This window comes from Lissotriton vulgaris, chromosome 8, assembly GCF_964263255.1.
Source record: "Lissotriton vulgaris chromosome 8, aLisVul1.2, whole genome shotgun sequence".
In the NCBI taxonomy this organism is placed as follows: Eukaryota; Metazoa; Chordata; class Amphibia; order Caudata; family Salamandridae; genus Lissotriton; species Lissotriton vulgaris.
In genome coordinates, this window is record NC_141696.1 from 571,327,645 (window position 1) to 571,348,594 (window position 20,950).

The following is a 20,950-nucleotide window of genomic DNA, read 5'->3' on the forward strand; positions in this document are numbered from 1 at the left end:
CTGCCCCCTCGTTGCTCGTGCTTGCTCTCCTGCCCCCCCTTGTTGCTTGTGCTTGCTGTCCTGCCCCCCCTCGTTGCTGGTGCTTGCTGTCCTGCCCCCTCGTTGCTCGTGCTTGCTGTCCTGCCCAACTCGTTGCTTGTGCTTGCTGTCCTGCCCCCTCGTTGCTCGTGCTTGCTGTCCTGCCCCCCTCGTTGCTTGCTCTCCTGCCCCCCTTGTTGCTTGCTTTCCTGCCCCCCTTGTTGCTTTTGCTTGCTGTCTTGGGCCCTCATTGCTTGTGCTTGCTGTCCTGCCCCCTCGTTGCTTGTGCTTGCTCACCTGCCCCCCCCTTGTTGCTTGTGCTTGCTGTCCTGCCACCTCGTGCTTGCTGTCCTGCCCCCTCGTTGCTTGTGCTTGCTGTCTTGCCCCCTCGTTCCTTGTGCTTGCTGTCCTGCCCCCTCGTTGCTTGTGCTTGCTGTCCTGCCCCCTCGTTGCTCGTTGTCCTGCCCCCCTCGTTGCTCATGCTTGCTGTCTTGCCCCCTCGTTGCTTGTGCTTGCTGTCCTACCCCCCTCGTTGCTTGTGCTTGCTGTCCTGCCCCCTCGTTGCTTGTGCTTGCTCTAGTGCCCCCCCTCGTTGCTTTTGCTTGCTCTCCTGCCCCCCTCGTTGCTTGTGCTTGCTGTCCTGCCCCCTCGTTGCTTGTGCTTGCTGTCCTGCCCCCTCGTTGCTTGTGCATGCTCTCCTGCATCCCCCTCGTTGCTTGTGCTTGCTCTCCTACCCCCCTAGTTGCTTGTGCTTGCTGTCCTGCCCCCCTCGTTGCTTGTGCTTGCTGTCCTGCCCACTCGTTGCTTGTGCTTGCTCTCCTGCCCCCTCGTTGCTTGTGCTTGCTCTCCTGCCCCCCCTCGTTGTTGTGCTTGTTGTCCTGCCCCCTCGTTGCTTGTGCTTGCTGTCCTGCCCCCTCGTTGCTTGTGCATGCTCTCCTGCATCCCCCTCGTTGCTTGTGCTTGCTCTCCTACCCCCCTAGTTGCTTGTGCTTGCTGTCCTGCCCCCCTCGTTGCTTGTGCTTGCTGTCCTGCCCACTCGTTGCTTGTGCTTGCTCTCCTGCCCCCTCGTTGCTTGTGCTTGCTCTCCTGCCCCCCCTCGTTGTTGTGCTTGTTGTCCTGCCCCACCGTTGCTTGTGCTTGCCTTTCTGCCCCCTCGTTGCTTGTGCTTGCTCTCCTGTCCCCTCGTTGCTTGTGCTTGCTGTCCTGCCCCCTCGTTGCTTGTGCTTGCTCCCCAGCCTCCTCATTGGCTGTGCTTGCTCTCCTGCCCCCCTCGCTGGTTGTGCTTGCTCTCTTGCCCCCCCCCTCGTTGCTTGTGCTTACTGTCCTGCCACCTTGTGCTTGCTGTCCTGCCCCCTCGTTGCTTGTGCTTGCTGTCTTGCCCCCTCGCTGCTTGTGCTTGCTGACTTGCCCCCTCGTTGCTTGTGCTTGCTGTCCTGCCCCCTCGTTGCTTGTGCTTGCTGTCCTGTCCCCTCTTTTGTTGTGCTTGCGCTCCTGCCCTGCTATTGGCATTGTAAATAACAATGCCATTTATTTATGTTTTTGAAAAAACCCAAATAAAAATAATGTCATGACCAATGCCTCTAACTTTAAGAATGCCGAGACCATTTCATTGTAAATGCTTGTTTTATTTGTCTGTTCAGCTGACATTCATATTTTACTTCCATCAACCACAGCATAGAGTTTGAGGCAATGGGACGGATAACTTTGGCCACTAGCTGTCTTGCACCACGAGCAACGTTATTTTGCCTAATTTCATGTGCACAGGGTTGACGTTGATGAGCAAGAATTTTACGTTGCCAATGCTGTGTTTCCATTTTTTTCATTTTAGCATATTTAAATTATTCTTCAGGTCGCAGTAATTTAAAGTCAAAAGCACATTTTCTTTGCACCCACGAAAATCATAGTAGTGTCCTGTGATATATATATTTTAACCAAAAAGAGTGTAAGTTTCTACTTGGAATTAGATGTACACTTGCTAAAAGACATACAGCACTACTTTGGCACGCCACAGAAGCTCCAACCTTTTTCTAAATGGCTGAGGGGTATGGGCTACTATGCACTCCAAGAATTGGTATTTAAGGCAAGGGGTTATCCAATAAAGCCCATATGGATCTGGGGAACATGGTGGGAACATTTTGACACCATTTGACTACGACTAAAATCCAAGTCCTGGCCTAATGTGGCCCCTGTTCGAGAGACTGAGCCAATATAATGGAACTTAGTCACTTTATCAGATGCAAAATTCTAATTTGGAAATGTGTGACTTAGTCTTGAATATTGCATACGTTGTGCACAGCTGATAAACAGATTGAATACTGATCAAATAAAATTGAACCTTCCAACATTATGTATGTTCAGGAATACATAAAACAAACTGATATTTAAAAAACTGATATTTGAAATAACGTAAAAGGGTTTCTGGGCCTGTTCTAAGTTCACATGACTGCTAGGAAGTGTGTTATATTAAAGTTACATGCAATGGTTAATTTTATAAATAAAAAAAATAGTGCGAGCATATGGCCACCAGGTTCGGGCTGCCTCATATTTTGTACTTCTTTTATGTGGCAAGGTCTTCCAATAAAAATATTACCAACACACTAGCTCGTAAAGGCCCGAGCAGTTAGTTGACTGAGCAAATAATTATTTAAGTGAGTGAAACCATACAGTACCTGACTCTAGTACTTTATTTCTTTCAGAATGTTATTTTTCTTTGAAGATTTAAAATATATATAAGTATTCAAGCCAGCAGAAAGCATTTTGCTACATAACTAGTATTTCTACGCAAGTTAATTCATTTTGCTTAAGTCACTGATAAATATTAGAGAGGTGGTGGTGGGGGCACAACTAACCGCCACTCAGGTTTTTGACAGCTAGCACTTAAACCTAATTTTGGTTTTTAAAGAGGAAAACAAAAAAGCATTATATTATATCCGCAGCAGTGGTGTTGTTGCCCCTGGCTAGCGGCTTCAGGATAATTACAGGACACGAGTTAGCTTTGATACACCCCGACCTTCCCGAGTGGCGTGTGACATCTACCACTGTTCTGAGCAAAGGGTTTCTCCAGCTGGAGCCCTGTGCTGCAGGGGCGCTTTATACCAACCATTTTGTTTTGTTCAGAAGGCTTCAGTTTAACTATTCGTTAGCTGCAGTGCTCCCTGCCCATCTTTTTTTGGTCACCCACGCTCCTTTGAAACCTATGCATGGGTCACCATTTATCACTAGATCGAGTAGGTGGTTAGGGCACGTGCTGAAGACATCTGTGTGTATCCATTAAATATCTGAGGGGGTTAATGCATTTGTTGAAGGGATCTCTGAGAAATCTTTTGCCATTTATTGGATTCGCCATTAAACACGTTAGTTGGTTACTCTGCTTAGTTTAGAACAATGCAAAAACAACAGTTGATGGACAGAATGCAGAACAATGTCATACATTCACCCCAGTACAGAGATCTGGGCCTAAATCCATCGTTTTTTTGCACTCCACACCACCCCAGTTCAGACATGGCCATATGCAAATCAGCCTTGACCTTGGCCTCATGGGAACAGTCCAGCCCGAACTGCCAAGCCATGTCTTTCCTGGACCGGAATCAAGCATCCTAGGACCAGTTTCTGGCTATCAGCCGTCTTCAGCCAGGATAGCTTGACTCCAGTGGTGTGGAGAGCATGGGACTCACGTCTTTACGCAGGACAGTGGTCCCTAGACAACCAAGATTTTACAAAAATAAATATAGAGTAAATAGGCACTATATTCATTGTCCAGCCGGACAGTTTTAATTTCTGATGAATGAAATATACAAAAAATCAAGTGTGATAAAAGCAGGACACCAGCCGATGTCGAACTAACACACTTAGGAAAAGGACAAACAAGAATATTCGAGGCAATTTAAATAGTCTGTGTATTAAAATTCACAATCAGACAATATAGATTACACACTATTGCTAGCGTTAATCAGCACAGTTCCAACACATATAGTGTGACAAGGTTGACTACGTTTCGAACCTATTAATTATTCAAGGTTCATCTTCAGGACATCAAATATATGCCTTCTCATTAAAAAGTCACAATAAACTTTTGTGCCCATACTGTAAGGCTTAGATTAAGAGCCGTGGTCCTGGATGGTAAAATTGGTCCGTCGAATTTTACGGCAAAACTGTGGCAAAACGATGGAAGAATTGCTTAATTTAGCAAGGGGACGGGCCGTCGATGCGATCCTCGTCCACGGGAAGAATCGCATTTAGGAATAATTTCTTCAGGTAGATTGTTCACCAGCTTTAAATAGCTTCTCTACAATGTTGATAAATGTTACCAGGCAAGCTATTACTTGGGCACTCAGACCTTGCAAACAGAAAAGGAGGGCTTGACGGTATGCTCTTATTCCGTTCGCGTTTAAAAGGTTACGTGAAGCTTTCTGCATGTGGATTGCAAAGTGGGACATAATTATAGTTTATGCATGACATCGAGCTAGGTTCTGGTGCCCACGGTGACAAGCGCATTCTTCGTTGGTGAGAGGCCAAATCTTAGCACTAAAAATCTGGATTTGTATAAACCTTTGGTAGACCCAAAAGATAGCTCTGTGGAGTTGGCGATTTGCATGTGTAAACAGCCACAAGTGTTTCCGCTTTTCGAAGCGTTCCTTGTCTTTTGACCACGATAATAGCTTTGTTTGCTTGTTCATTGGGAGTTTAAAAGCATTATGGGGTACGTATGCTTCATATGTGCCTGTTGAGTGCTTCTAACCTCAATTCTCACGTGGGTCCAGAAGTTAGTTTGACTGTTGTCTTGAATCTCTTTCCAAGTTAGTGCTTGTTACGTATTCGGGAGGGGTGTGTGTGTCTGTGTGTAGGGGGGGGGGGGGGGGGGGGGTTGGCATTCTTAAGGACGACTTGTACTTGGAGAGCTTACTGGGTCACTATGTTTATTGTAGGATCCTTGTGTAGCTTGCAGGTCACAAGTTCAAATCTTGGTACAATAGGTCATTGAGTTTTGTTGCCTCTGCGAACATCTGCACACAATATGCATGACATAAGTTTGGCTTCCTGCAGGTTTTAACTGCATATTTAATTTTTCTGAAGCAAATACAGTGAGTTCCCAGGAGCTGGACTGTAAGTAACACCTATTTGTTAAGTTCCAAACATTCCAGTTTATTTTGTGCTGTATCAATGTAAATTATTAGTGTTGCTACACATGCTGTTTAATTACATACATAGACTTATTGCAAGCTGCCTACCAGCACCTTTTGTGTGTTTCATGTACCAACTTATGTGGCATGGGTATGCGCAGACGTGGGTCCCATACTCACTGTGTCGCTGGAACCAAGCTGTACATGGCTGATGAATCCATAACTGTTGCGAAATTGGTCTTGGGTTGCTTGTGTTCTGGTTCAAAGAGGGCCCGACATGGCAGTTCGGGCTGGACTGTTCCTATGAGGAGCAGGGTCAAGACTTATTTGCATATGGCTGGGTCCAAACTGAGGTGGTATAGTGAGCAAAAGAACGATGGGTTGGAGTGCTACCCGAGCTATTGCCAGTAGTTAGACTTATTGCAAGCAGCGTCCCATCACCTTTTGTGTGTTTACTTATTTTTAATTATTTATTTTATTTATTTTTTGTTATTTAATAAAGCGCGAACAATTGCCCGTAGGCGTCTCGGTGCTGTTACTACTGCAAACTTCTCCACTACTGAGCTTCTGGCAATTACTGATTAAACAACCAGGTTTTCAGTTTTTTTCGGAATGACATGAGAGAGGGGCTGGTCCTGATGAACTGAGGGAGTGTGTTCCATAATTTTGGTGCCGCAACCAAAAAGCGTCGATCTCCCCAAGTGACCAACTTAGTACGGGGCACCACCAGTTCGTTAAGATTGGAGGAGCGGAGTGGTCTTGAGGGGCGGTATGGAGTTAACTGATCTCTCAGAAACTGAGGTGCTTGTTGATGCAGTGATTTGTAGACTATGCATAGGGTCTTGAATTTAATACGGTTTCCAATGGGGAGCTAGTGATAACTTCTGATGGTATCGGCTATGGGTTTATACCTGGGAATTCCCGAGAGAAGTCTGGCCGCCGCATTCTGTACCGTCTGCATTTTCTTAATGACCCTGATCTGGGCATTGGCGAACAAGCCATTGCAATAATCTAACGCAGATAAAACTAAGGAGCTTACCAAGGTTTTGCCTGCACTCTTCGGAAGAAAAGGAAGGTTTTTTTTCACCAATCTTAATTTGTAAAAAAAGCTGTGGCAGCAGTCTGATTGGCATGGGCAACGAAATTAAGGTCGTTATCAAAGATAACACCCAGGTTCCTCACCTTGGAAGTTGGTTTCGGCAGGGTTCCGAAAGATGTTGGCCACCAAACGGGGAACCAGCTAGGAGATAGATGTCCAAAGGTTACCACCTCAGTTTTTTCGGAATTAAGTTTTGAACAGTTTGCAGACATCCACTGTCCGATTACCAGCATACCGGTTTTAAAACCCTCTGCCACTTTTTCTCCATCATTTTTGATGGCCAGAACCAGCTGTGTGTCGTCTGCGTATGAGGTAAGGTTCATCCCGTGTGCTTTGATTGTTTTAGCTAGGTCCGACACATAGATGTTAAATAATGTCGGACTAAGGGATGAACCTTGAGGTACCCCACACAGCAAGGACAGATTAGGCGATTGTAACGGTCCCAGCGTCACCGCCTGCGATCTTTCGTTCAGAAAAGAAGCCAGTAGGTTCTTAGCTGTCCCCTGAATACCCATTTTTTCGACACGGTCGACCAAAAGTTGATGGTCGACCGTGTCGAAAGCTGCAGAGAGATCCAAAAGCACCAGTAGTGCTGAGTCTCCTTGGTCTCGGATGACTCTAATGTCATCCGCAGCCTTAATCAGAGCAGTCTCTGTTCCGTGGAACTTGCGGAACCCAAATTGGGTCTCGTCGAGTAGGTGATGTCCCTCGATAAAAGCTGCTAACTGGGTGTTCATTGCCTTTTCCACTACCGTAGCCAAAAATGGAAGATTGGCAATCGGCCTGTAATTTTTCAACTCTGTTTTATCTAAGCCTGGTTTTTTCAAAAGGGGCTTCAGGAGGGTTTTTTTTAACGAACTAGGATAAATTCCTGTGCTGAACATTAAGTTACAGATTTGTGTAATAGCCGGAATCAAAGAATCCATGATCGGGACAAGAGTTTTCAAGGACATGGATCCAAAGCTGATCCCGATTTAATAGTGCTTATTATATCTCTGGCTTGGGTCTCTGAGATATCCGCAAACTGAGAAAATGCACTGCTAGGGGAGACAGTGTATACAGCGTTAGTACTGTGACTAGCATTGGAGGAGAAGGCTGAATAAATGTCATTCACTTTTGTGAAAAAAAATAGTGCTAATGAATCACAAAGGATTTGTGAAGCGGGGGGATTAAGATCAGGGGCACTTCCTGCTAGCTCCTTAGTAATGTCGTATAGCTTCTTATTGGAATTTTTTGCACTCTCTATTTGCTCACTAAAATACTTTTTTTAGCCTCTGTAATCATGGATTTATATTGAGCTAACAGCTCTTTATAAATTATTTTACTTTCCTCATCATAGTTTTTTCTCCAATACCTTTCCCTATTTCTACAGAGTTGTTTCTGCTTCCTTAGTTCCTCAGAAAACCATGGGGCTGAGGGGGTCTTCCTGTTTCTGGTTATCAATTTGAGTGGGACCAGTTCGTTAATAGCTTGACCTAACCAGTCCTGGTATTGCTTAATGGCAATATACAGATCATTAGACAGAGTTGGTTTGGTACTGTCAAGTGAAATTTTGAGGTTAGGGATGTTAATGTCTTTCCAGGCCTTGAATGGTTCACGACTAAGAGGGGGTATCCTAGAAATGGAGGCCTCATTAGTTGTAATTGCACCAAGAACTACATGATGATCAGACCAGGGTAGCGGGAGGATATTAGTTATTTGGAGATCTTCTAGATTGGAGAAGATACCGTCCAACGTATGCCCTGCATCATGAGTAGGCCGGTTTACTAGTTGAGAGAGCCCCAAGATTTCCATTTCAGACAGAAGAGACAGTGTGTCGTTATCATCAGTTTTATCTAAATGGAAATTGAAGTCTCCAAGTACTGTTAGTGACTTCTTAATTGCCAGCGATTCCAAAATAGTGCCGACTTCCGTGAGGAATCCGGAGCGTGCTCCTGGCCGTCTATATAGCAGCAGCCCCCTAAAATTGTAAGTGGGGGATAGATGAATATCAAATTGCATTGCTTCACAAGAGACCGAGGGTATCGGTGAGGTCCGGATATTATACGTATCTCGAGCAATTATAGCTATCCCACCTCCTCTTTTGCCCTGTCTGTCATAACAATGGATTCTAAATCCACTTGGGACCGCAATCACAAGATCTGGATCGGACGACTTGTCCATCCATGTTTCGGTCAAAAACATGATGTCAATATTCCTGTCTCTAACTAGGTCTGATATTTCTTGTCTATGCTTTCCCAATGAGCGGACATTAATAATAATAATAAAACCACTTATAGAGCGCATGGTTACACTAAAGACAGTGTCCCCCCCGCGCTAAGAAGTGCTACTGCTCCCTGAAGAGGCCGAGGACAGGGGGTAGACTGCGTCCCGGGAATCCGAATCAGTTATTCCTTAGAGAAGAGGTAGGTTTTTAGTTTAGATCTGAACAATATTTCAGAAGGCTCCATGCACAAGTTGAGGGGGAGATTTTTCCAGTGCTTGCTCGCAAGATAGCGGAAGGAGCTGCCTCCCATCCTGCTCCTGCGTACACAAGGAATATGAAACAGCATTGCTCCCGCAGATCTAAGATCCCGGGTGGGGCGATGTATGGTCAGGAGGTTACGCAAATACTTTGGTCCTTTACCCTGGGCAATGCAGTGTGCAAAGCAGAGAGCTTTAAACTTAATGCGCTCCTCAATAGGGAGCCAGTGAAGTTTTTGTAATGCTGATTTGCCGGAAGCCCTGCGCGGGAGGTTGAGTACCATGCGGGTGGCGGAATTTTGTACGCTTTGTAATTGGTGTAAGCCTTTCCTGCTTAGTCCTAAAAGGAGGGCGTTACCGTAGTCCAAATGTGGAGTCACTAGGGCATGAATGAGAGTCTTCCTAGCACTGATAGGGAGCAGATCAAGAACTTTACGGAGTGTTTTTAGTATACCAAAGCATTTGCCCGTAATTTTGCTGATCTGTTGTTTGAAGGAGAGCTCCGCGTCCAACCATATCCCGAGATTTTTAATGGAAAGTGCTGGACGGGGAACTACTCAGAGTTCTGGTGGCCACCAAGCCTGCGACCAAGCAGAGGAGGACTTGCCAACCATCAATAGCTCAGTTTTGTCGCTGTTGAGGCGGAGGCAGTTGTTATTCATCCAGTCTGCTACTGATCACATGCAGTTGGAGAAATTGGTGGCATCCTCTGCCTGATTGTTGGAGAGATTGATTATTAGTTGGGTATCGTCAGCATATGTGACGATATCCACACCAAAGGTTTCCACCAACTGGGCTAGGGGTTCCATATATAAATTAAACAGCGTAGGGCTCAGACTTGAGCCCTGAGGGACCCCATGCCTCAACTTACGAAGAGACGACGAATGAGGAGGGCAGTGCACTTGAAAACTCCTGTTTTCAAGAAAGGATTCTATCCACTTCAGGCCAGGTCCTACTATTCCCAGATCATAGAGGCGAGACAGCAGCGTTGAGTGCAGCATGGTGTCAAATGCTGCACTAAGATCTAACAAAACCAACGCTGCTGTCTGCCCCCCATCTACAAGTTGTCTCAAGCATTCTGTGGAGAAGAGAACCGCCGATTCGGTAGAGTGCCCTGCTCTAAACCCTGACTGAGTGGAGTGGAGAAGGGAGTTTTCCTCAACAAATTTCATAAGTTGGCTATTTACTATCTTCTCCACCACTTTTCCACAGAAGGGGAGGAGGGAAATAGGGCGAAGATTCTGTAGCTGAGAGATGTGTATATTTGCTTTTTTTTTCAGGGGTATTACTTGTGCCGTCTTCCATGCGTCAGGCACATGACCTTCTTGAAAGGACAAGGTGATCATATGTTCAAATTGTTCAATCAGACAGTCCATGACTTCCTTACAGCGATTAGGGGCAATCACATCCAGAGGGGAGCCAGACTGAATGCTGTTGATGATCGTGAGCAGGTCAGCTCTCTCAGGGACGAAAAATTGAGTCAGATAGGTCGTAGTGGCAGGGGCGCTTCCTACTACCACCTCTCTAGTGGGGGAATTACCTGAAAAGGTGGCATGTATTAGATCTACTTTTTTTATAAAAAAGTCAGCGATGTCATCACATAATTTACTGGTGAAGATGTCTTGGGCCTCAAGTCTGGATGGGGTCGTAAGCTCTTTGTAGATCACAAAGAGTTCTTGAGTAGTATTTTTTGCAGATTCAATACGACCTTTAAAATGAGTGCTTTTAGCTGTTCTAACAAGTTTGTGATAGATTTTTAATTCTTTAGTAAGCGCTATTATCGTTTTTTTAGGATATTTCTGATTAATACAGTGAGTTGAGTTATTCACTAAAGGTATGGTGGCCTGACAATGCGTACATTCAAGAGAGGAAATATCTGAGATAGACCCTAGGTTGAACTTGGTGCATTTATCTGTGGGCGAAGGACGAAGATCAGTCAGCATTAAGGATGAATAGGGAAGGTGGCGAGCTATACCGTGAGGTCCAGGGGTTGTGGCCCTCGGCCCGGTTCCGGCACGGACGGGCGCAGACGGGTATGCCTTTGGCGCGCCGCCGGCATGCCCGCTGAGCCCGCCCGCTGTGCGGACGGAAGGGCATCGTTTATTTATACTGTGTAGAGGAGGGTGGGAGGCGTCCTGCAACTGGACCGCCAACCCTTTCTCCCAGCAAGATGGCGCCCACAGCCTTTACCCCGCGTCGTCAGCGCCCTAATCGGCTGCGCCGGGGATGGATGAAAGGCGTGTACAGCAAGCCTCGGTGCAATGCGATTCTTGCACTCGAGTGTCCCTTTGATATGGCAATTTTAAAACGAGCTAGTAAAATATTTACAATTTTTAAAAGATTATTACCAAAGTGCAGGGATAGGTTTGTAGAACCCCCGGCTTCCGCCTCAGGGGAGAAATAAGCAATAATAGACCTACATTTATTGGATACATATAGAGCTTGAGAAAGGAAAACACTTTCATAGCTGTGATTTGCTTTTGTCCAACTTGTATAGTGACATGAAAAGTGTATCTTTATTTTCCATTGATGCTGGATGTGCTAGTGGGTATCAACAAGAAACTATCAAATGCACGGCTTCAAATAAAATGACTTACTGATTGCAACAGGTATCAGTCATTCTCTACGGCATGCTCTTACACACACATACGTACTCAGCACCTTAATGCGCTGCCACTGGTACTCAGCAGGTCAATGGCTTACCCTCTGCAGACTCACTGGCCCCAACATCCCTCCACCCTCTAGTTCACACAGATTATTTTATGACCCCCATATAGAAGATAACCAACCCTGGCTTCTGTAAACTAAGCTGCATGCAGATAAAGTCACACTTAGTCTATGTACTCAGGAAGCAGGTGGGATTATGTAGCAGTTTTAATTAGGAGGTATATGTAAATAAAGAAGAGTTTACTAGCCACTCCGGATGTTCATCCACAGGTCTCAAAACACGAAGGATTCACGCAGTACCTTGACCTGCTTCCGAACTGTCTCAGAAGGTATCTCTTCAACCCAGTTGATCTCTCTCACTACTACCTGCACTACTACCTGGTGCCAAGATGTCTTAAGGTGGGGCCCGGCCTGGAGAGGGCAATAGGTCCGCCGCAATGAGGGTCAACAAGGGAACAACAGAGGAATGGGGAGTAATACAGAGGAGCCTCTCGATAGACAATGACTCGGGTCGTACCCAGGCAATCCGGGCTCAGTGTCTGGTGCTTGTAGGGATGAGTCGCACCAGGCACTTCAGATTTCAAGTACGAGGAGTTGCAAATTCCACACCTCTCTGGAGATGAGGCAGAATCACAGGTACACATTGTGTTCAGTTGCATTAGGCAATTAATGTCACACACACACAGCAAAGAGTTATAATGCCGTACCACCTTGGAAAGGAGGCTAACGTCCGGTGCCCGATGATATTGGTTGCACCAGACCAGTCCAGTCACACACACACACAGATGCAAGTTCAGCAGTGCCACATGAGTTACAATGAGGCACCACTACAGGTACTCCCCCGCCTCAGAGGGTAGCACCCTGTCAGTTGGACACAGAATGCAGTCGGTGTGTCGCACAACAGAAATCTAGCACGATCAATTAAACGGGCCATACGGGGTCCCACAACTGGCGAATCCGTTTACTACCACTAGTCGCTTATAAGTGTCGAGGTCCCCGCAGTATGGGAACCTCAAGTCTTAGATGTGGGCAAGATTTCTGAGCTCCACACTAGATAATCCGGTCTCCGACACAAGTCTTAGTTCCATGCTCACACCATGTAACCTGTTGGTATTCCATAGCAGAGGTGGGCACTTGAGAGGGGACTGCTCTCCAGATTTCACAGGTAGATAGTGTAGGTTCCTCGCAGGAGAGCTTTGATGTCCCTGAGATCTTCAGGGCACCACACTTCTGCAGGTCCTCAGCCAAGGCCAGCCTCTGTTGAGAGGTATCCTCCATATGTAAAACAGAGTCCCCTAACAATGTGCACCATGCAGTATGGGTTCTCCAGTCCCATGTCCCCACAAGTGTATCTCACCCTTTGCTGAAGGATGGTACCCGTAGTTATACTGTTGTGTGTCTTTGAAGTTTGGTGGTTAAGGGGTTTTCCCTTTAAACCACAGATATATCCCCTGAATTGTAGGCCTGTCTGCCATGAGCCAGTGGAATGCAGATCTTAATCATTAGCCTCTAGGGGCCAGATCAAAGCCCCACTAAGGGTCACAACCTCTTTCTTCAGTCTATCCCATTCAGCCCTCAAATGGCAGAGGTCTCCCATTCCTGTAGGATGCCCATGGTTTATGGCTGTCCATTAGGGAATGCACAGATGTGCTCCACCTATCTCCTGGTGTCTACTGGAGCCAAACACCGCAGTCCCCGAGACTCTTGGAGCATAGAAATGTCCATATTCTGTAAGTGCCTTTTCTAAGTGAGTCATGCCAAAACTCTCTTCACCAATGGATAGGATTTGGCATTACTATTGATATGCATCATGAGGCTGCTCCTCTGAAATCCACTATTGCTGTCCGTAGTAATGCCAAATACTTCTCCATGTTGACCTATGGGAAAATCAGGCCCACTAGGTAGTTGTTAGACCTGGCACCATTGGCATGGGTCTCCCTTCCATTTTTTTGTTGCTGTTGCCTCATGTGTTTTGCTGGTGTTAGCTGCTCAGAGCCCTGTGCCACTGCCAATCAGTGCAAGTGCTCCCTGTATAAAGTATATATGTTGATTGGTTTTCATGATTGGCTTATTTGGTTTACTGTCAGAACCCAGTAAAGTGCACCAGGAGTGCCATGGCTTGTAAATTAAAATGCTGCTAGTGGGCTTGCAGCACTGGTTGTGCCACCCACAGAAGCAGCCCTGTAAAATGTGTCTAAGGTCTGCCATTTCAGAACCTGCATGCAGTCTGGTACTGTCATGCTGACTGGGCAAGTGCACCTACTTGCCAGTCCCTAAACCATCCCTTAACTTCATATTAGTCAATCCTATGGTAGGCCCAAGGGCAGGGTGCATTGTCAGCATAAGGTAGGACAAGACCTGATGTGTGTGGCATGTCCTAATAGTGAATTACAGCCAATTTTGTTGTTCACTATTGCAAGGCTACCTGTTCTCATAGGCCAGAATGGGCTGTTAGTATTTTTACATCCTATGATCCTAACAGACTCCGGGAACATGGTAGAAATTCGAGTTTAGTATGCCTGAACTCAGAATAATAAAATACATCTTTTAGTAAAGTTTATTTTAGTGTTCTGTGTTTGCAAATACCACTTTTAGAAAGTTGGTATTTGCTTGCCTAACCATTTCAGCCCACCTCTGCTCTGATGTGTATCTGCTGTCTGGTTTCTGTGAGTGACAGGGCTGGGGAATTCCAGGAGACAGGCTGGGCAGCCAGGTGGTGAATAGGAAGATTACATCCAAGATGGGTGGGAGGAGTACCCCTAGACTCTGAATAGGGCTGTGCTCTGCCACCACAATGCTGGCTCCATCTCCTGTGGAGCGTCTGATGTCTCTGCCCTGCACACTGAAAGGACAAGCCAGAGTCACCACAAAAAAAGTGCTCAAGAACTAGACTGAACAAGGCACAGACCCCCTCGCCTGAAAGAACAAAAGATTTGTAGTATAAATATTGGAGCCCTGCTCCTAAGAATTTAGATCCTGCTTGAACCAAGAAGAACCTCTGCCCGACGAGAAGGAACTGGGAAAATTGCAAGGAGGAGTGCTGTCCCTGACCTGGGGGATTGGCCTGCAGTGGTTGCCTTGCTGCGAGAGGAGAGGAAAAGACTAAAGAGACTTTATTCAACTTGTGCATTCTGAAAGATCTCCAAGGGCTTGTGAGTGAGCTTGCCCCCTGAACGAAGTCCCAGGACCAGTGGACTTCAACAACCTGGAGAAACGCTGCTGAGAGAGCCGCTTTCCCCGCAGCGCTGAAGAAGGAGCAGTGTGCACCTCGTGAAAACTCACTGCGCACTCTGAGAAACCCATGCCCAACTGTCTGGGCCGAGCAATGTGACTTCTGCACTCCTACAAGCAGTAGCTCGCAACATAAAGGAACGGACCTGTCTGGCCCAAGCAACGCAACTTCTGCCCCCTACGAGCCGTAGCTCACAATGTAAAGGAACGGACCTGTCCGGCCCGAGCAACGAGACTTCTGCCCCCTTCGAGCCGTAGCTCGCAACGCAAAGGAACGGACCGGTCTGGCCCGAGCAACACGACTTCTGCCCCTTACGAGCCGTAGCTCGCAACGCAAAGACTGGACTCCACTTTGGTCCCCTTTTCTCCCCTTCGCATCATCCTGCTCGATGCGCACCCCGCCACTGTTATTTACAGGCTGCGGCGCGTAGAGCGACTGGGTATGTCTCGTACCTCCGAAGGGTACTGCCACCTCGCACCGCGCTCGTAGGATCTGCAACAGGGCGCCCAATCTCCAGGTACGGCGCAAACGCCGCAACGAAGTGCAACCGCATCAATACAAGGCACAGTCTCCCTGAGTAACGTGACTCTGGGCCTCTAAGAGCCGTAGCTTGCACCACGAAGGGACGACATCGCCGCACGTACGCCTCTGCCTTCCTGCACTGTCCGTGACGAACTCTACAAGTTAAAGGTACTGTGTCCGCATCGCACACTGTGTTCAACGCGCACCGGACAAAAGCGTCCACGGCGCGCCTCAGACTCTGTTGGTTTCACTGTAGGGCCGAGCTGAAGAGCACGCAGTGCACAGACTATTGAATTACGCATTTTAAGAACTCTTTTGCCTAAACAGTATTGTGGATCATTTTTTACGTTAAATTCTTGTGTTAAATCCTTATATAAAAGATACTATTTTTTATATGAAACTAGTGTGGTGTCCATGTGTGTGGTTGTCACTGGGTTACTGTATATGGTCACAAATGCTTAACCCATAACGCTCTGAGATAAGCCTTGTCTGCTTGCCCCACACTACCTAGAGGGTGAGCAGGGGTTATTTTAGAGGGTGATCCCTTTATCCTGACTAGAGGAGAGGGTCCCTGCTTGTCACAAGTACTTACCTGTGCCAACCAGAGACCCCCAAATCTAACAGTAGTGAAAACACACATAGTCTTCCTCAGTCCCTGGGCGCACATGCGCCATTGCAGACACCAACCTGCGCTGCCAGGAGGGACACATAATTCTCAGCATCAGTTGTGAAAGTGTGCCCCCCGAATCTGGACAGCAGACTGGGAACAGGTTTAATTAATGTGTGTATGTCTGTGCGCATACACAAGCCTACGTTGGCAGGCGGCACATGCAGTCATGGGCAACATGGCAAGCTGCTTATGAGTTTACGCACAATAGATGCAAGTGCGCACCCACTCCTCTACAATGACAGATCTACCCTGGTTTCAGAACATTGAGTCAGTGCCACTTCCCATCATGAATAGGAAGGGCACATGTGCTTCACCGCAGCATGGGCCGGCCGGGCACATGGCTTACCCAGACCCTAGCACCTTTTATATTCACTGGTAGAGCCAAGCTTTAAGAAAGGGGAAGCTACATTTGGAGGGGTTCCTCAATACCTGGGGAGGCAACATCCATATGTGCCCACCCGTCCTTCAGCCTCCCCCCCCCCTTCCTGATGCCCATCAGGGCTTACCTGGGGTGGTGCCCTCATAGTATGTAATGACCCACTCAGGGTTGGCTGAGGCGAAAGTTTTACCAACCTTGGCATGAGCGTAATGATGCCCCACAGGCCGGTCATGGCATGCCTGTGGGGTGGGGTTGATGGCTAGCTGGTGGGTGGATACGCCCCACAACTAGCCAGTGCTATTCCCTGCCTGGGTATGTAGTGTACCTGTTTACAGGGCACACAGAGGTAAAGCCCCTAAAACCAATTGTATATGCACGCCATCCCAATGTAAGTTAAGCAGGCGTGGGTAGCTTCCCTCTGCCATGCAGGGGGAAGGCGACTCGTTTCCTAAGGTTATGCAGAGAGAGTCTGTGTTGACTAGGAGGAAAAAGGGGAACGTTTTGGTTAATTTTCCCTAAGGAGGTCATGTCCAACAGACGTGTATTGGAGACAGGTTGTAGGCACCCAAAGCATTAAGAGCAGAGAAATGCCCCCATTCTAAAAGTAATATTAAATACAACTTTACCAGTTGAGAGGATTTATCATTACTTTTCCAAAGATATGAAACATGATTCAGATACTCCTTTCTAATCAGGAATTACAGCGTAAAGGTATATTGAGGAATTCCCAGTTTTAACCTATGAGAGGAGCAGGCCTAACTGTAGTGAAAAACAAATTTCGATGTTTGTCAAGACATGCAAATCTTAAAAGTACATGTCCTATCTTTTACTCCCACAACACCCTGCCCTATGGGCTACCTAGGGCATACCCTAGGGGTGAGTGTTATGGGTAATAAATAGGAAGTTTAAGGCTTGGCAAAGAGTTTTAAATGTGAAGTCAGAGTGGCAGTAAACTGCACAACCAGGCCCTGCAGTGGCAGACCTGGGACAGGTTTGAAAGGCTACGCGTGAGAATGGCAAAATCTGTGCTGCAGGCCCGTTAGTAGCATTTAGTTTACAATATATGGTATACCACTTTACAAAGGACTTACAAGTAAATTAAATATGCCATACCAGTGTAAACCAATGATACAATTTTTAGAGGAGAGAGCACATGCACTTTAGCACTGGTCGGCAGTGGCAAAGTGCTCGGAGTCCTAAAGCCAACAAAACTGGGTGAGAACATCAGGCGGCGCCTGAGCACAAGCTGCAGGTGGGTGTCTTATGTTTTGATGCTAAAGTGTCATTGGAAGTGCGTCTGTAACATTAAGATCTGGTGCCCGATTTGTAATCCTGGATTTCACTCAAATTCTGCCTAGTCCTGTCTTTCTGCCTACGCTGGCCTCTCTCGGTAATAACCAGTGGAATTTGCATTGGCAAAATGGTAGTGATATGGAAATACTGTGCGTTAAAACCTGTTGGAAGGATGATTCCCTCAAGTTATTTCCCCATGTTATCCCCAATATTTAGTGGGAAAACTTACAAATCTGGTGCAGAAAGCGTTTACAGTATTTCTCAGGGTATTTTGTGTCTTATTTTAACTCTCCCACATCCTGGTAAGGCATGGCCTGCGTTTTTCTCCCTGTCCTCACTGTTCGTCTACTTATTATGTTTCGCTTATATCTTTTTTGCTTCCTTAGGTCCTGCTATGTAATGCAGTTTTCTCTCCTGCGTGTATGTAAAGTGCTCTGATACCCACGGGTCAAGCTAGTGCTATTTAAAACTTTTAAAATGAAATAAATAAAAGATGGTCAGAAGAAGAAGAGTAGGAAGGCATAAAGTTTGGGCTGACCCGTCAGACATTTTCCAACACCAGCACTATTCCTCTGATGTGTGTCAGTGTTGAGTGGATGAATGCTGGCTCTATTTACTGTGCCATCACCCTGTGTGTTCTATGTGAACACTTGCACCCATATTGTGGGCAGAAAAGTTGCAGGGATTCAAAGGTAACTTTTTAATGCACGGTGTTGTGTATTCCCCTTTTCAGTGGTATTAGGGTGACCACCTCACTCAAGGTTATTACAAACATTGTCTCGGGTCCTGAATTTTTATCAACAAATCATTAATTTTTAGTTATTTATTTTTTATTTTCGAGATTTTTATTGCGCAAACTAATACCCGAAGGAGTCTCGGCGCATGTGGAGGCTAGAGGGACCGAACAGCAAGCTTACTGGTTGAACAACCATGTCTTTAGGAGCCTACGAAAGCTCATCAGATTGGGGGCAGTTTTAATCATGAGTGGCAAAAAGTTCCAAAGTTTGGGAGTAGCAACCAGGAAACGCCTGTCTCCCTAAGTTGCCGTTCTCGTGCGAGGTACCAGCAGGAGGCAGGTGTTGGCGGATCTCAGCTGCCTTTTAGGGGTATACAACTGAAACGCTTCGCTTTTAGCGGTATTGCTCTATATTGGGCGTCGTATTACTCTATATTGGGCGTCTCCAACGAGTACCTTGTGAGAAATTGGTAGCTCTCCACCTACCTGATAGTCGTTCTCCTGTGTGCAACCTAGCCTACTAAATTAGAAGCTTTTGCTTCGTTCTATTTTGAGAATATTAGTAGTTTGTGATGATTTTCATTGAACATAAGTGGCTCTTATTACAGAAAAGGTTGTAAACCCACAGTCTAATTAGATCAGTGGAAGCAAAATAAACGACAGCACTCAGAATAGATTAGATATGCAAGGTTCCCTCTCATCCACCTCTCCCCCGCCTGACTCAAACTCTTGCTACCAGGACTCCAGGTTTACCTCCTTGTTTTTCTCTCGCTCCTCCACTAGACCGCTTGCATCCACACTTTGTCCCTGTTCCTTATCTTCTTTCTCCCTGTGCTTTTCCCAGATCTTTACCTATGTGCAGAAAAGATCACTCTAAGCACCAGTGTTAGAGGCAACATATCCTGAGTTGCAGCAGCGTGGCATTTAGTTAAGAACCCAGAGAAAACAAATCTGATCTCTTAGTATCAGGTAGTGAATCATGAAAGAAGACTCTTAACTCGTAGTTTTAGACAAATTTAAAAGGAGAGTTTCCAGGGTTTCAGCCTTGGACCAATTTCACAAATCTTTTTCTATGTGTATTTGTTGTCTTTCTCCCAGTTTAGATTTGGCAGGTGTCTAAACTGGAAGGATGGGAAAACAAATTTAGGAGTCTGCTTCACAAGTCCATTTGCGTACTGAAATTGAACTTTGGTGCACGCATGGGATGATTTATGAATGCAGATTACCATTATGGTATAAAACTAGATATGAGTAAATCTACATTTAGGCTGTGTTCAGGAGCATGAATTCCATGCAAGCTTGTGACTTTGTGGGTAGTCACAAACTTTTTTAGAGACCACTTACACCTCAGATATAGGGAAGATGTATTCTTGTTAAAGATGGGAGTAAATGTGTATCCAGATTGGAAACGAGGAAGAGTTATCGCCAAAATTGGGAGTAGTGTGTGCAAGGGAAGAGGTTTCTTCATGTGGAAAGTCCCCCTTCCCTAAAGAATGTAAATTGTGTAAATGCTTTTTGATAAACATTTACATAAGTGTTTATGCACATGATGTACTTTTTCTCATGCATAACTGCTTACAGGTGAGATTATTCCGGGTAATGTCCCACTGTTGCAGCTTCCTAGGAGTATGCTTGGAAGATTTCAGAATCCAAAAAACCGCATACTTCTACTCCAGTGTTTTTGTGTGCAGATCTTCGTCTTAATGGTTTCATGCAGGGTAAAGGTTTCTGGGTCCTTATATTACTTTTGCTGTTGCTCGGGCCCTGAATGCAACACACACGTATTGTAGACAATAATGCTGTGTTTGTTTTAGGGCAAATATCCCATAGCCAGACACACATACGCACTAAGTTACACTGAATAAATACGTGCATGAATGCATCAGACCACAGCAGTTTCGTTGGGAAAAAGCTATGTTGCAGGTTTATTTGGTACAGTAATGGGTTAATTTATAGGTGATCCAAGAGCAGCAGGTGGTGTGACCTAAGCCAGCTGCCTGATTCGCCAATGAGGACAAGGAATACACTCATCTGGTGCTGAATCTTGGGGGGCTCACACCACATCTGCACCACTTAGTCCAGGAAAATGACTCATGCCAAGAACAGAAGCATTACCAGGCAAGCCCCCAATTGCTCAGGCTTACAACAGTCCTTGGGAATAACTGGCCACCATCACTTTCATCCCAGGGTCCTGTCGTAAAGGCTCCCATGATATTGGCATGAGGCCGTATGAGCTCTCTCTTGTAGTTATTTTTCACACCAAAGTCCTTTGGATTGCCCTGTAACTCCGCTTCAATGCAGACCAAGAGAAAATAAAACATTTTAACACTTGCATTACAACAATAATCACAAACCAGTTGATAAGGGTAAGAAATAGGGTGGGTTTTGTGCTGCTGCCTCGCCCAAAGAAAATGATCCTTGCCAGCCCAGTGTATTTAAGCAGGGTCCTGTCCTAGAACTGACTTGCTGAAGACCTCCACCTCAAGAACTTCCCCCTCAAGCGCTAAGGGGAATGAAGCAGCAGGTGAGGTGTGCACCCTGGCTGGGGAATGCTGCACTAAGGTCCTGTCTTCCAAATTATGGTAACTCAGGCAACAATATTAAGAACTAGATGCTAGCAGTATATTCTATAAATATAGAAAAATATCCAAAATGTGATTTTTAAGAACGAAAGAAAGAGTGAATAACTGCAGTTCTATTTCGCTTGGGCATAATCATTTGGAAATACACATAAAGATGGGTGTAGTGCTT

At 46.1% G+C, this 20,950-nt stretch overlaps 1 protein-coding gene across 13 annotated transcripts in view; it reads left to right on the forward strand.

Annotated features, from left to right (window-relative positions):
* MCF2L (MCF.2 cell line derived transforming sequence like) overlaps positions 1–20,950 on the forward strand; it is a 1,277,242-nt gene that overhangs the window by 475,345 nt on the left and 780,947 nt on the right. The window lies entirely within an intron of this gene.